Raw genomic sequence first — 13,213 nt, 5'->3', positions numbered from 1 at the left:
AACAAGAAGTCCATCAGAAAAGGCAGAAACTTTCTGGAGGTAAAGAGATTTAGCTTCAGACTGATAATTGGAGATTAAACTTTAGTGCTTTTCCCACTGCACTAACATGGTGATTTTCACAAATAAAGAAAGATGGAGACCATACAGAAAAAAAGATTTAGTTTGGAATTTGCATCTGAGCCTGAGAGTTCTATCTAAATGGACATCAGCACATAATCCTTGGGAAGAGTACCTGGGATCTTTAACACTTAAAAAATGGATTTATTTGATATTCTTAACCTTACAGTCATTGAGAATACAGTAACTGGCTGAGTCCTGTGCCTTGCAGACTGCCCAGCTTCACTTCTGCCTGGGAAGCAATTACATCTTCTTTGCTTGCCCTTTTAAGATTTGACCCTGAAAATAAGTTGATTGGAGATAGAGATTTTTTTTCTATTCAGCTTGTGGCTGAGGTGAGTAGACAGCCACATAATTAAAATCATTTTAAAATTTATTTTGCTGTTAAATTGTGGTTGGTGTCCCACAGATTACTAATAAAAATTGATCATTATATCATTTACAAAGTATTTCTCTCATAGTAATCCTGTGATAGCAGAAGTCTTTCTTTCTAATTGATGAATAGAAAAAAGTTCATAAAGGTTATGTGACACAGACATACTGTTGCCATACTCATTTAACAAGTGCCAGAGCCAACACTTGAACCCTGGTCTTCTGTTTACATATTTGATATTGTGTTTGCTACCACACACTTCTTCATGTGTGGTGGTGACACCTGATGCTCATGGGGGAAAATGTACCAGGCTTAAATGATGTAAAACTATAATGTCTGAGTGATTGCATAAGATATTTTTGTCCATGTATACCTGACTCTCAATGAGATCTAAGAGTTAGAGATATTGGGGAAAATACCTTAAGTTCTTCTGTTTGATGTTTAACACCACTTACAACCAAGATCCTTACCCAATCACACCTTTCTAGTCTTCTTACACTTTGGACTCTACCACATACTTCTTGTTCCAATATTATTCAACGCTTTGCTATTCTTCAAAGCAAGACACCTCATCTCTTGGTTCTAGCTATATGCCTGGAACGCTCGCCTCCTCACATCTTACTCCTGGCTTCTCTAGAGTTCTAGCTAAATTCACATCTTATACAGAAAGACTATGAGAATCCTTAATTCTAGTGCTTTCTCTCTGTTGACTATTTCCTATTTATCCCGTATATAATTTATGCATAATTGTTTTCATGTTGTCTCTCTCATTAGTTTGTGAGTTCCTTGGGGGCAACAACTGTCTTTGCCCCCTTTTTTAATCTGTAGCACTTACCTTAAATGCTTATTGACTGACTGACTGACCAACAGATTGACTTCTCTGATTTCTTCATGTAAACTTTATATGATTCTTGGGTTCATAGAACTATAGGATCATAGATCTCATTTGGAAGGGAACTTGGAGTTCAATGAGTCCAATCCCCTTATTTTATAGGTGAGGAAACTGAGTCCTATAGAAGAGAAGTGACTTGACTTACTAAACCTCACTCAGCTAACAGTTGTCTAAGATTTGAATCCAGGTCTTTCTGCCTCCAACAAGACCAGCACTCTATTTACCATTCCATCTTATGTTATAAACTTCAGGGAGTGAAGTCGATATCTCACTTTATGTTTTTTTTGATAAAATGGAAGCAGCAAACTCTTGATCTCTGGGGCATAAGGCCAGTTCTGCCTAGTGTGAATAGATTTAACTTTGGCAGAGGACAAAGTGAAGCTAAAAGGCCACTTCTTCACTGCTTTGCATTCTTCTCTAGGGTCCAGTCCTTAATCTCTTGATTTTTTCTATTATGTGACATTATTTTTTCACTTAGAATCCCATTCCACCTCTATAGTTTTCATACGGAAGTATGTATTACATCTGTATTCCCTTCCTCTAATTGACTAGTTCCTTCCAGAACTGCATTTCAAGGAAAGCATTCAAACAAGGAGTGTCTTAATTCCTCTCTGGCCTTGGACCCTCATTCTACCCTTTCTCTACAATGCCCCCATGGAGGTAGCTTCTCTTCCTTTTCCCTTTCAGCTTCTTTTTTTATGTATTGACTTTCCTCTCATTACATTGTAAGCTACTTTCACAATTGATCATCTTAACAATATTGCTGTTACTACATAAATTTTTCTCACTTTCTTTTCACTTTGCATCAGTTCATACAATCCTTCACAGATTTTTTATGAAATCATTCATTTTATCATCATTTCTTATAGCACAACAGTATCCCATCACATTCTCGTTCAACCATTCTCTACTTGTTAGGCATCCCCTCAGTCTCCAATTCTTTTCTCCCACAATTTCTTTTTATATATGGACCCTCTCCCCCCCCCCCTTTGATCTCTTTGGAGTATATATTGCTGGGTCAAAAAGTATGTACAGTTTAATCGCTTTTGGGGAATAATTTCAAATTGCATTCCAGAATAGGTTGACTATTTCACAGCTCCACCAACAGTATGTTAGTGTCTTAATTTTCCCTTGTTTTTCTCCAGCATTTGTCATTTTTCTGTTTTTGTCATCTTAGCCAATCTAATGAGTGTAAGGTGGTACCTCAGAGTTATTTGATCAACACAATGACCAATCACAATTCTAAAAGACTCATGATGAAACATGTTATTCACCTCTAGAAAAAGAACTGAGGGGTTCAGAGTATAGACTCACATATATTTTATTCTATTTCTTTTTATTTTTTTTATTTTGGGAAAGTGGCTAATATGGGAATTTGTTTTGCAAGTCTATACATATTTTTTATGGATCCTATTTATTTACTTATTGCCTTCTCAATGGAAGGGAGAGGGGAGAGGGAGAAATTGGACCTGATAATAAAATACAATAGATTTAAAAAAAGAATATAGTCTCTTTGAGGGCTTCTTTCTCCTTGCATTTGTATTCACAGCATTTACCTCAGTAATTTTATATTTTTCAGTGCTCTCTATATATTCTTTGATCTTAAATTCTTCCTTTATCCATAAATCTGACAGATAAACTATCTAAGGTTTGGATTTCATTTACATTCTTGTGAGAATATAAAGGAGAGAAGGGAAGAATTATCAAGAAGAGAATAATTTCACCATGACGAACTAACTCCAGATATTCCCTCTCCCCTAGGCTTCAAGCTGTGCCATCAGTTATAATGAATGGAAGCTCTGCAGAGGAACCACCAATTACTTCTTAATTCCTCTCCTCATGAAATTGGAGCTAGAACATCCCTGAAACTCCATGAAAATCTCATATATTTCTCTTCCAAGAAAAGGCAAAATACTAATACATACGTAAGAGAGAATCGTTTTTCAGTCCATAGATCATAACACATTAAACATTTTTAACTGAACCTGTAAGCTACAATATCAATGTGTATATCGCCATTGCAGAGGGAATGAAAGAGCTTCTATTCCTAAAATGTCAAAGGGTTGTCTAACTTTTTGTCCCAATATAGAAATGTGGTGATGGTAATGATGATTGTTAAGGGCACCAGACATTAATAATTTACCAGTGAAGGTAATATGCATGTAGTTTACTTATAAGGCAGGTAGCCAAAGGCGAATAAAGCATTTTGCCATTTGGAAATAGTTCTTAGTGGTTTATATATCTAGCCTAAATATTTCTCGCCCTGATGTCCCATTTTCCTTAGATTCTGGATTCTTCAGTGAATGGCTTTAAACCTCCAGATTCGCAATAAATCTCTTGTAATCCTAGCTCAAATGTTTCCCCAAAGATCTTTGGATCTCAATTTATCATATGTTAAAGAGAAAGTTGGAGTACAACCCTAAGGTCCCTTCTAGCTTTTCTATTCCATGCTTCCTTCTTCCTTTAAAATTCCTTAAATCCCAGAATCATGGTTTCTGCTCTCTTTTTAACAGACATGATTCCATTCTCCTTTGACACATTCATTTGTTGTTGCTGTTGTTGTTGTTGTGAGAGTCGAAGGAACATTTGTTTTTAACCAAATTGCATGATCATTAGAAAAACTATATACAGTGGACCATAGACTCTACTTGTGCTTATATACACAAATTAAAAAGGAAATTTGACCAAGATATTTTCCAAGGTGGATTGATATAGATTGTCAGTTTGAATATTTACCTAGTTCTCCAAAGTGCCTTTTACTCAATAGCTTTTTCCCCCAATTAAATTATTCAGATAATTGCTTCAACTTTCCTTTTCATATTCCCTCTGAATCTGTAGATTTTTTGTCTTTCTCTGAAGAAAGGGCATAGTAGTTTGAGTATAAACCAAAATCAACCTTTAGGTAAAAAGGTACTCTCTCCAAAGGCAAAATAGAGAATTGAAATATTAATCCAAATAATTTAACAAAAATGATGAAGAAGAAAAGTCATATTTTATTTAATTATAATTTATATAATATATGAATTTATATAAATAAACATAATTTATATAAATTGTAATATATGCAGTTATAATTAAATATATACATGTTTTTAAATCACTTTAATAGTTTGGACTAGGTTGGGTACAACAATGCACAGGAGGATAGTAAAGTGATTGACACTAGAGAGCTATGGAAGCATTTAACAGATATGTTAAACTATCTATACCTAAACCAGCAGGTGAGTTTCCCTTATTAATGACTATGATTTGCCAACACCGAAATCAACGAGTGACTTTCCCCACTTCCATGCAGTAGAAACTTACATCTACATCATTTACTACATGAATGGTGGTTACAACTTTGGGGAATGTGTGGAAGGTTAATTTTTGAGAAAACAAATTGCACCAATTAATAAACAGAGCCCGAAATGGTACCTTATGGGGGGGATACAAATGTGCAATTTTATTGGATTTTGTAATGAACAATGTATTATGAAAATGACTGTCTAAATAATTTTGGAGCATTAGAAAATCTATAGCTGTGATAAAACTTTCATGTAAGTTCATAGCAGCTGATCATGTATATGGGGGAAAAATCCACTTTTTCATAGCAAATCAGAGCACTTTTGGTAGCGTATATAATAACATGGAAAAAAGCAACTTTCCCAAAGCAAATGGCAACTGAAGAAAGAAATATGTTTCTCCATTAATGTAAAGACTGTAAAAAGTAAAGAAGTAAATTGTAGTATTTACAAAAATGTTGAAAATCACAAGACATTTAGCCTTACTTCTTAATTGCCTTCATTTGAGGAGATTATGTTTGGCATGGCCTAGAGCAGCGGTCTCTTACCTGTTTATAGTGTACAACTACTGAACAGTTAAATGTTTTGGAAAGTTGCCATTTCTACGTATGGTCAGAATAAAAAAAAATCACCACAATACAAATCCTCAGTTAAAAAAAACTTGATGTTTTTCAGTATGGTGGTTAATTATCTGTCTCTAATAAAATGAAGAATGTTTGCTTGCATTGTACCACTTTATCTAATACTTAAAATTTAACATAAAAGTTTAAAAAAGCCTAGCTAATACCCTTTTTAAAAAAAACAAAAAAACTGTTACAGCACTCCTCCAAGAATCATTATGTCCTTTAGTATTTGAGTTTTTGTTTTGTACCAGGTACAAAAGCAACATACTATATTAAAACAAATAAGTGCTTACCTTTCACTTGAAAACTAGCAGCATGGAAGATCTGATAATTGCATTATTATACAGACATTCCTGAGTTTTTTTTTAATAAATAGAAATTATGTTCAAGTTTCTCTAAAATACAAACTATAAATCTTATTACAAATGTAATTCTCTGTCTTTTTATATTACTTCTGCATTCAATAATCTAGCTAAAACTTTTTTTAAGCTATGATGGTATTGTGTAATTAAAAAATAAAATAAAATTAATAGGAAAAAAACTGTATAGGCTAATTCCCTTATAAATGATTTTTTAAACACCATGTAAGTTTCTGATTTAAGTCAGCTCCAAAACAGTATGTAGAAAATGATAGTGGGTCTTGGTTTGAAGAAAGATGCGTAATTTTAAAAACAGCAACTTGTTCTAAAGGATGTGCTATTATTTTGAGGCAAGATACATGCTTTAAACTTTGTGCAAATGAGCCCAAAATATTGTTAAGATACAATATCTACAGTGTAGTGACACTAAAAATTTCATTTAACTCACAATACTCTAAGTAGAGCAAGATATATGAACTATATTTTGAGATGTTTCAAATTCAGTGCATCACAATGAAAATACATATTCCTAATGTTCCTTGAATTCTGTATTGTTACTTTAAAAATTAGGAACTGAAATCACCTGCTTTCACCATTTTCAGTTTTCTCTTAAATTGAGTAAGACAAAATCTCTAATAGATAGGAAATCATCTTGGATTCTGGAAAAAGAAATTTTGCTACCCCTTAAATACATTCTTCAAGAAATATAAATATATTTAGGAAATAAAAGGTTGAAAAGTCCTGTGTTTTGCCTCAGATTTTCTAGATTTGCTGCCTACTTTATTCAAATTAATCTTATTCAGTGTATTCAAATTCTTTATTCACATATGGAATTCTATGTTCATCTAGATTCAGATTCCTAATTCAAATTTATCTAATTCTGTCCTGGATATTGATTATATGCAATATACTTTAAAATATTTTATTGTAGTTGTTATAATTAAAAAATAATTCCCTCCTAGCAACAGATTAAAGTCTACTGGATCTCTATTGAGTAGAAATATTTATTGAGGCTGCCTTATCTCAGTTCCAATCTATGATTTGTAAATGGAGAGGAAAATAAGATTCTTGCAACCTGAAATCAGAATTTCAAAATCCACAATAATTTACCTAACAAGTGGATAAGATAATTAATTTCTGAGTATAGCAGGTAAACATAAACCAATTCTTTCTATGGGGAAACACTTTCTAAAAATGTCATCATCTAGTTAAAGTTCAACCAAATAATGTTTCACCTCACCAAAAAAAACCATTGGAAATATTTTCATTTGAGTAATTTAGGCACTTAGTACTTTTTTTAAAGGAAAAGATCCTATATAGTTTTATAAACTGAATCAAAGATGAGCAAAAACATAGATATTTGCATAAATGTCATAACTTACTGGCCCTTTGATGATTTGAAATCTTTTGTTTATTCTATTCTCTTGACAATATTTGTAAATGGAATTATAAGTCAGTCAGCCAACAAGGTTTTATTTAGCAAAAAATAGCTCTTGCTCTCAAGGAGTTCACAGTTTAATGGGGAAGACATGAAAAATTACTATGTAAAAACTGTATCAATATCCATATGTATGTATGTTTGTATGTATCTGTGTATACTTATATACGTGTGTGCATATATATGTATATGTAAATATATGTATACGTGTATGTATGTATGTGTGTGTATATATATCTATATCTATATCTATATATACATGTACTCATATAATAGAGCCTCCCTCAACTTCTTCTACATTCACGTATTTCTCTCACACCAAAATTGTGAAAAACTGTATGTTCCATCCTCTTTCTTTTTTGTTTCTTCTGCTGTGAAACTGGATACCCTTGGTAGACCCACAGGTGAGCTGGGAGTCAATAAAGACGCTTTATTTTATATTTATAAATGTAAAAGTGTGCTCTGTCTTCCCCAATCATAAGATGCATAAATTTTAGCTTTTATTTTTGTAATTTGGACAACCTGATAATTCGATAACAGAGCTGCATTTCACTCTAAATAGGTTTTCAAAGCTCCTGATATTTTTCTAAAATAATTTTGAAATTAATGAATAAGAAAGCAGAAAACTAATGCAAATATAGATTTTTTTTTACTTAGAAAAATGATCCAATCTCCTTGAAGAAGCCATCTAATTTGTTTTTAAATGCATGGTCCTAACCCATAGCATGACAAGATGATTTACAGGAAATGTCAGTCAAAAATGGAAAAGTCAGTGAGACAGTTACACTGAGATGTTTTCAAAAGAATACTGAAATTTGGAGGCTTGAAGACCAGCAATCAAATACTTGCTGTAACATGTACTAGTTCTTTGAGTCATTCAATATTTCTAAACTTTAGTTTCATCTTCTATAAAATATGTCTTCTCTCATGTGACAGGATGGTTTTGAGGCTCAAATGAGATAACGTACATAAATGTACATTGCAAACTATAAAATGGTTAAATTGTTATTCATCTTGACTTTATCTTTTTGATGGAATTCAGATAGCAATCCTGGGACAAGTCACTATCCTATTATTTTAATATAATTTTTAATGTTGTGCAGTGTTGTATAAATAGATACTATCGATTTTTGTAATTGAATAAAAATATTAAAAGTTAAATTCATTTTGTGTAGCTTCACTAAAATCATCTTTGGAACAAATCTAATAGCACACAAATTGAAGGGGATAATATGTGTTTTGTGTTTGTCCCCATATTATTTTGATTTTGTCTTCCAGGTCTTTATAATCTGAAAGCTTTTCATGGTGTATATACCTTGTAGATTGAGATTCTAGTATGACAACCCCTAATAAAGAACATGTCATATCCAGGAAATTACAGACAATATTATGTTAATAGACTAGTTCTGGTACCATTTATTTATTATATTCCCAAGGACATTTTGGGAGTTTTATTCATGGCATAAGGATTTATTGTCTATTGTTTTGTGAAAGGTAGTGATCTTCTAGTGGGCAATTATAGTTTGAATATTGAGCATTAAGTCTGGGCTCTCTACATATTTGGTAGCTGTTAAATGTTTGTAACCCTCAATGTCGCCAGTATTATAATTGTTTTCTTATTCTTATCTTTTTCTAAGAGTTTTGAAAGAAATGGTCTGGGAAGAAGTAATTATATTGAGCTCATTCTTTTGTATTTCATATTCTGCAGACTAATACATATATAAAATAACTTTTTTGTAATTTACTAAGAGCACTAAGAGAGTCTATCTACATATCTCTAGTTTCACAGAGGATAATAGGATTAAATGTACCTTGTCCTGTTACCATTGAATTTAATTTTTACACTTAATGTTTATAATTTTGAATGTATTTCAAACCTGGGGAGATTTACATGAATTGATACACAATGAAGTGAGCAGAATCAAGAGAACATTGCACACGGTAACAGCAATGATCAACTGTGCTATTCTTAGCAATGCAATGATCCAAGAAAATTCCTAAGGACTCATGATAAAAAATGCTATCCACTTCTAGAGAAAGAACTGATGGAGTCTGAATGCAGATTTAAGCATACTTTTTAAAACTTTATCTTTCTTGTGTTTTTGTTTTGCCTGACTACATATATGATCTATGTCAAACTGCTTACCTTTTCAATGAGAGGGGAAAGGAGGAAGGGAGGGAGAGAATTTGGAACTCAAGATTAAAAAAAACCAATGTTAAAAAAATTTGCATGTAATTGGAAAAAAATTTTTTTTAAAAAAGAATGAACTTCATTCCATGTAAGTATAGAAATTATAAGCATTTAACATGGCAACATCTACTAAAACCATTGTTTTAAAATTATTATGGGTTTATTTCATATCCAATTGATTATGGATAACATTTCTACCTGTAATGTTACTCTTCTTTCAGTACACCTTGTTTATTAAATTTTCAAATGTATATTGGGTTTATATTTGTAGTACAGATATCTGTCATCTGTTGGCTTACAAAAGAGAGTGAGCACCTGCTATACTTCCAGGTAAAATTCTAGCTAAAACTGAGGCTAAATTCTAGATAAATCAAAGTATTTGACAAATGTTAAAATTTTGCAACTTGAAGTGATATATTGCACAGTTTCCAACATTATATTGAATAATTTACATCAATTGGTAAATCAAAGCTCCTTAAATGGAGCCTTTCTCTAATTTCTTTTGGCAATTATCTGATTCCGAATCACTATAATAAATCTTCCTATCTCTATAAGTATATTTATTAACCTAGCCATTCATTTCATATTTCTTTATTTACATTGGGTAATTTCATGTGGATAGTGGCCATGGATGGCCTTTTGATTCCAATGTTTGATACTTGTCATTCCATAGTCTCCATTAAGAAATAAATCAGTTTTGATAACATATAGCAAATCCAGTGGCACGTAATTATTGCCAGCCTGTACTGTGAGATTTATCTTGAAAAGTATTTCTGAAAGTTTTTATCTCATTTATGTGTTATAAATCATCTATAAATTTTCATCCTGATTTGCATGAAGAAATATTCATCTCTGTATAGTTGCCTTGGAGTAATAAACCTTTGAATACAATGTTTCATTAACAATGGGTTTTGTTTGGATATCTTCTAGGTAAGGAATTCTCAACACTTCGGTGTCATGGACTTCTTTGGAGTACTGAAGCTTGTGAACCACTTCTTAGAATAATACTTCTTTTTGAATTTTTTTTAGAATAATACTTCCAAAGGTATAAAAAAGCATATACAAGATTATAAAGAAAACTAACTGTATTAAATATATTTATCAAAATATTTTTTTTAAAGCAATGGACCTCAGGTTAAGAACTCTTGTTCTAGATCTATGGAGTTCCATTTTTCTCTTCCAAAAGTATGCATTAACACTGATATTGCATAGATACAAATTGAGATAAATATTTTATTTCTATTAAACTTTGATTGTAGGATTCCAGCTACTGTCTTAACATATATGGTTTCTGTTTTTTTGTTGATATCCTTATATATAACATTATACTTATACCAAGATATTTATAAGTATCCCCTTCATCCATTGGTTTTAATTTAACCTCTGGAGTCAAGTGCAAAGCCTTCAATATCTATTCTTTCTTGGCACGATTTAAGCATACTGTTAATTTATTTGCTTCTCAAGCCTCTTGAGGATAGTTGCTAATTAATATTGATTCATTTTGTTCTCTCTGTTTCTTTAATTTCTTGAATCATCTTAACCTTTAACTCTCACATTCAATTGTTAGTTAACTGTATCAAGAACTTCATGTATACTTGATTTTTTTCAGGTTTCATTTTTGTTTGCCTTTTAGTAGACTATCTGATCAAATTTTCTGTTGGACATACCAGATAGATAGTGATGTAACCCTCCAGTACCATCTCGTTAAGTCATTAGTTGTTTGTTTGGTTTTTTTAACCGTCTTCTTCTACCATAGAGGAATTTTTGCCTGTCCTTGGTGTGAATATTCATTGTCAATTTTGTTGTGACATAGTACTGGAATATAATAAAACTTTTGTACCTTTAATACATTTCTTGCTTAAATGTAGTTTGACTGCTTTAATGTTCGGCACCATCCATAATGAAACAATTTCACTAGGTGAGAAATTAGTATGTCTGATTTGTTCGGATATATATTGTCTGTTTATAATACCAGAGCACATAGGAGTACCACCACTTACTCTCTTCTCCTTTGCATTAAGCTAATCATCACTGAGGTTCTGCTATATTACCATATACTATGTATTTTTCAGATTCAGAGGGCCAGTTATATCACGCTTTTCAGGGTTCTAATCCAATATCAATGTTGCCTGAGCCAACTGGTTAATGTTTCAAGACTCCCCTGACTTCACAGCTTCCATAGCAGTCATAGGGTACATAGGGTCCCTACTGAATACCACAGGTTCATAAATGTAGTGTGGTCCATGGATTCAGAAGTCATCTAGTCCAATTTTCTCAACTCATATACATAATAAAATCAATCCAAGTGATATCACCAAGCAAAGTGATGTCACCAATGTCACACAGGTGATAAGAATGAGGATTTGAAAACAGCTCTACTGAAATTTTAAGCCAGGACTCATTTTTTTTTAATTACATAAATAAATTCACATATTTTCAAATAAACAAATATTTTGTCATGGACATGCACAGAGAAGATTCATTAAGACAGAATTAGAACAATTCTTTTTTAAGTATTTTATTTTTGTATTTTTTCCCAGTTACAAGTAGAAACAATTTTCAACATTCATTTTTAAAACTTTAAGTTCCAGTTCTCTCCCTCCCTCTCTCATCACTCCCCTCATTGAGAAGGCAAGCACTTCGGTATAGATTATATATGTATAGTATACATACCAATAATAGTCATGTTATGAAAGAAAACAAAGATAAAAGCAGGAAAAATAAAGAAAGCTTTAAAAAATAGTATGCTTCAATCTGTATTCAGACACCATTAGTTCTTTCTCTGGGGACAGATAAAACTTTTCATCATAAATCTTTGAGAATTGTCTTGGATCAACTTCAATCAATTAATTGTATTACTGAGAATAGCTAAGTTGTTCACAGTTGATTATCATACAATATTGATGTTACTTTGTATACAGTACATTTCACTTTGCATCTGCTCATGCAAGTCTTTCCAGGGTTTTCTGAGAGCATCCTGCTCATCATGTCTTATAATACATATGCATTTCATCATAATCACAAATCATAACTTGTTCAGTCATTCCTCAATTGATGGGCATCCCCTCAACTTCTAATTGTTTGCCTCCATATGTGAGCTGCTATAAATATTTTTGTTCATATAAGAATTTTTCCTTTTAATTTTTTTTTATCTCTTTTGGGGTACATACCCTAGTAATGGTATTGCTAGGTAAAAGGTTATGCATGGTTGTACAGCCCTTTGGGCATAGTTCCAAATTGCTCTACAGAATGGTTGAATGAGTTCACAACTCCACCAACATCACATTAATGTCTCATTTTCCCCACATTCCCTCCAACATTTGTCACTTACCTTTTCTATCCTGTTAGCCAATCTAACAAGTATGAGGTAGTACCTCAGAATTTTTTTAATTTTCATTTCTCCAATCAATAGTGGATTAGAGCATTTTTTATATGGCTATATATAACTTTATATAACTTTTCCTACTGACCTTCTAAGTTGTCTTTGGTGTTTGTGGGTTGAGAAGTCTGGAAACTGCCACAGCTGCCCAAAATTCAGTCCTCTGAGGGCTGCTCCAGGTTTGCTGAGGGCTGTTTTGCCTGCTTACTCACCCCAAATTGTGCTCCTCTCTCTGCTTGGTGTGATATACCTTCCTGATCAACCGTTCAGGTTGTCTTGGTCTGGAAATTTGTTTCTTTCTGTCTTTTTGTGGGTTATGCTGCTTCAGAATTTGTTTAGAGCAATTTTTAAAGGGATTTGGAGGGGTTTGGGGAGAGCCGAAGCAAGTCAGTGCTTTCACTCTGCCATCGTGGCTCTGCCCCCCCCCTTCTAGATATTCTAGAATATCTAGATATTCTGGAGCCAAAGGAAAAATATAAATTGAAAGAATCCACTGATCACCTCCTGAAAGAGATCCTCAAAGGAAAACTCATAGGAATATTGTTGCCAAATTCCAG

This window comes from Phascolarctos cinereus, unplaced genomic scaffold (assembly GCF_003287225.1).
Source record: "Phascolarctos cinereus isolate Bilbo 61053 unplaced genomic scaffold, phaCin_HiC Scaffold_9;HRSCAF=440, whole genome shotgun sequence".
In the NCBI taxonomy this organism is placed as follows: Eukaryota; Metazoa; Chordata; class Mammalia; order Diprotodontia; family Phascolarctidae; genus Phascolarctos; species Phascolarctos cinereus.
This window is presented reverse-complemented; position numbering follows the sequence as displayed.